Source organism: Scyliorhinus torazame, chromosome 5 (assembly GCF_047496885.1).
Source record: "Scyliorhinus torazame isolate Kashiwa2021f chromosome 5, sScyTor2.1, whole genome shotgun sequence".
NCBI classification, from domain to species: domain Eukaryota; kingdom Metazoa; phylum Chordata; class Chondrichthyes; order Carcharhiniformes; family Scyliorhinidae; genus Scyliorhinus; species Scyliorhinus torazame.
In genome coordinates, this window is record NC_092711.1 from 154,902,364 (window position 1) to 154,906,605 (window position 4,242).

Below are 4,242 nucleotides of genomic sequence, written 5' to 3' on the forward strand. Positions count from 1 at the left end.
GTCCATTGTTCCCATGCTAGCTCTTTGAATGAACTATCTAATTACTCCTATCGCCCAGTAAGTTCTTTTCCTCAAGAATCTGTCCAGTTCCCTTGTGAAAGTTACAGTTGAACTTCCTTCCTGCAGCTTTGTCAGGCAGTGAATCCCAACAACTCGTTCTGTTTTAAATTGAATAATTTCACAATACGCTGTGTTTGGATTTTTACAGGGGATTTGAAATGGCACCCCCCGTGTCTTCATATCTAACCCTGAGTGAAAGACGTGGCCTACCCACCCTTTCCTTAGCCTAGTCTGGTCCTCTATCTTCAAATGTGTTTCCTGTAAAAATGGCACATCCGCGTTTAAGCTCCTCAAGTGGGCGAACATGCACGACTGTTTGACCGGCCCATTCAGCCCTCTCACTCTCCATGTGATCAACTGGTCAGGGGGCGTGCCCCTCCCCCTCTCCACTGATCAGCCATAGCTTCTCTTGGGCCAGCCCCGGCCCACATCACGCAACTCTCCAGGCCCGCCCTCTGATGCCCACCGTCACCAACCCCCTCCTTATCGCACTTCAACAGCACCACCTCTGTCAACACCCTGAACAACACAATCTCAATACTCTGATCACCTACTCACCCCCCACTGCGCTCCTGTGAACTAGCTCGCCCAGCTAGCCTGGCTGACCCGCCCACAGCGGCAAACTTCCTACCCCCCACTGATCCCCCCCCCTCCCCCCAGCACTTCCATGGTGCAATCAACAATAACAATAAGAAAATAAAAGATGCCCTCACCCCACCTGATCCTCCAGCCTCCCAGCAAAGAACCTCGCAAGAAAGACAAACGATCCCTGAGTGAAACGAGCTTCTTCCCTGACCGTCACCCCAAACAAAACAATACAATAAAAAAGCAACAATCACAATGGGACAGAGAGAATCAGCATCTCCTCACACCGCCTCCAAAGTTCAATGTCCTTCTCCTGCCAGTCCATTGTCTCTCTCAAACTCCATCGCCTCCGCCGGCGCTCCAAAATAATCCTCACGACCATTGTGGGTCACCCAGAGGTGGGCAGGGTACAGCATCCCGAACTTCACCCCCTTCTTATAGAGGGCAGCCTTGACTCGGTTGAATCCCGCTCTCTTCTTGGCCAGGTCCACACACAGGTCCTGGTATACCCAGGGCTCATTACCCTCCCAGGTACATCTCGTCTGCCTGGCCCCCCTCAAGATCTTCTCCTTATCCAGGAATCGGTGTAACCTCGCCACCATAGCCCTCGGCGGCTCGTTCGCCTGCGGTTTCCTCATCAGCGCCCTGTGCGCCCGATCAACCACCGGGGCCAGTCAAAGGCCCCTTCCCCCATCAACGTCTCCAGCATTTTGGCGACACGAGCCTGCACCGCTCCCTCAATGCCCTCTGGCATCCCCACAATTCTTAAATTCTGTCTCCGGGAGCAGTTCTCCAGGTCCTCCACTTTCTCCTTAAGCCGCTTCTGGGTCTCTCGCATCATCCCGATCTCGGCCACCAACGAGGTAAGCTACACCTCGTGCTCCCCCACCTTCTGGATCGCCTGGCTCTGGATCTCAAGCCTCAGCTCCACACGATCCATCCCCGCTCTCAGCGGGTGTACCACCTTCTCCAGATCCTCCAGAGCCTCCACCCTCTGTTGGCTGAAAGTTTCATTCAGAAAGTCAACCAGCTGCTCAGTCGACCATTGAGCTGGTCGGGCTGACCCCTAGCTCTCCACCATCTTTCCCTGTGTCACACAAAGAGCTCCTTGCTCTTGCAGCTCCTTTCTTCTAAACCCACTTCTGGTCCACAAATCCATTCACCGATGGAGTAAAGTCTTCCTCCACCACTCTTAAACCATTTTCCTTCAAAACATCCGCCCAGCAACTGGGGAGAAGGACCAAAAATTCCACCTCGAGCAGGAGCTGCCAAATGTGCGACCACTCACTCCATGGCCGCCACTGGAAGTCCGATTATTTCCAGTCTTGTAATATTATTCGTCACTCAGTGCTATAGAACTTGTGTGTTGCTAAAAAAGGGACCAGCAGTCGAGGCTTTTCATCCTCACTCATCTGGACAGATCCAAGAATAGCAAATTTCAAAGGGAACAATTTTTTTGAAAACAGGTCCTGATTGTTTGGCAAGTCAGAATTGATTGGGCAATTCTTTGACAAGTTGATTGCAACACAGAGCAATTGACTCCCAATATTTTTATGTAACTAAAGGGGTGAAAAATGTCCAGCTACTTTTATTCCAGTAATACCAATGATTATCAGATCTCTACTTTCTTGGGCAGGAAGTGGTGAGCATGGATCTGTGAAGCTGGATGAATCAGCACCTTTAGGAGAATTTGGAGGGTGTATATTATGTTTTCGGAATAACTAGCTACGGAAACAGACAAAAGTCTGCCTTGGTGCACCACTAGGTGTGAGAAGAGAATTGGAATGGAATATTAGGTACTGCACAGTGACACTGGCCAGAGGGATGTGGATGGAAATTTACTTTTGGGAAATGAGAGAGGAAAGAATGTTCCATAGAAACTGAAATTGTCTGTTCTATGTTTCTAGCTTGTAATGACAGGAATGAATTTTGTGATCTCCTTTTACAGGATATTAGAAAGTTGAGGATTTACAGAAAGTAAATCTCAAACCAAACATCACATCAAGATCTGACAGTCACTCGATTCATCTGGACCGGAATATCATTGGCATTTGAAGGTGGAAGGAGAAATGTTTATCTGTTCTGACTGCTTCAAAAGATTTTAAACATCAGTGTGACTGGAAAAGCACCGAGACACACGCACCCGAGTGAGAGTGTTCCAGACTGTGGAAAGAACTTTAACCGGTTCCACAACCTGAAAAACATTGCACCATTCACAGCGGAGAGAGGCCTTATCTCTGTTCTAATTGAGGAAAAGATTTCAACTGACCAGTAAATCTGGAGGGAGACCAGGATACCCACATCATGGAGAGACCATGGAAATGTGGGAATTGTGGAAAAGGATTCAAAGTCCCATCTGAGCTGGAGATTCATCGACGCAGTCACACTGGGGAGAGGCCGTTCACTTGCTCGGTGTGTGGGAAGGGATTCACTCAGTCATCAACATTACTGAAACACCAGCGAATTCACACTGGGGAGAAGCCATTCACCTGCTCTCAGTGTGAGAAGGGATTCACTCAGTCATCCCACCTGCGGACACACCAACGAGTTCACACTGGGGAGAGGCCGTTCATTTGTTCACTGTGTGGGAAGGGATTCTCACTCTCATCTCACCTTTTGACACACCAGCGGGTTCACACCAGGGAGAGGCCATTCACCTGCTCCGAGTGTGGGAAGGGATTCTCTCAGTCTTCCACCCTCCTGACACACCAGCGAGTTCACACCGGGGAAAGGCCTTTCATCTGCTCCGGTGTGGGAATGGATTCACTCTCTCATCCCACCTGCTGATACACCAGCGGGTTCACACAGGGGAGGCTCTGTTCACCTGCCCTGACTGTGGGAAGGAATTCACCCGATCGTCCAACCTGCTGACCCACCAGCGAGTTCACACCAGGGAGAGGCCGTTCACCTGCCCTGACTGTGGGAAGAAATTTATTCAGTCATCCCACCTTCTGACGCACCGGCGAATTCACTCCGGGGAATTTTAACAGGGATGTCTCTGTAGGGTGGACGATTGACTGAATCCCTTCCCACACTGAGTACAGGTGAATGGCTTCTCCCTTGTATGAACTCGCTGGTGTGTCTGCAATTTGGATAACTGAGTAAATCCCTTCCCACATTGAGAGCAGGTGAACGGCCTCTCCCCAGTGTGAACTCGCTGGTGGAGCAGCAGGGTGGATGACTGGCTGAATCCTTTGCCACACTGCAAACAGGTGAATGGCCTCTCCCCAGTGTGAATCCGCTGGTGTATCAGCAGGGTGGATGACTTTTTAAACTTCTTTGCACAGCGAGAGCAGCTGAACCATCTCTTCTCCTCTGTGAATGTGCTGGTGGAACATCTGATCCACAGAGTTCTTAAAGCCACCACCACTGTCAGAGCATTTGAAGTGTTTCTCACAGTTATGACTGTCCTGGTGTTTCAGCAGGTTGTATGACTGACTGAATCCCTTCCCACACACTGAGCAGGTGAACGGTCTTTCTCCAGTGTGAACCCGTTGGTGTCTCAGCAGGGCGAATAACCTAGTGAATGTCTTTCCACAGTCAGAGTAGGAGAATGCCCTCTCCCTGGTGTGAACTCGCTGGTGGGTCTGCAGGTTG

General features: G+C 50.2%; 1 pseudogene; it reads left to right on the top strand.

The window, feature by feature from the left end:
- The first annotated feature begins 2,268 nt into the window (after positions 1-2,268).
- LOC140420188 (uncharacterized) lies at positions 2,269-3,755 on the top strand (annotated as a pseudogene).
- Positions 3,756-4,242: the final 487 nt, after the last annotated feature.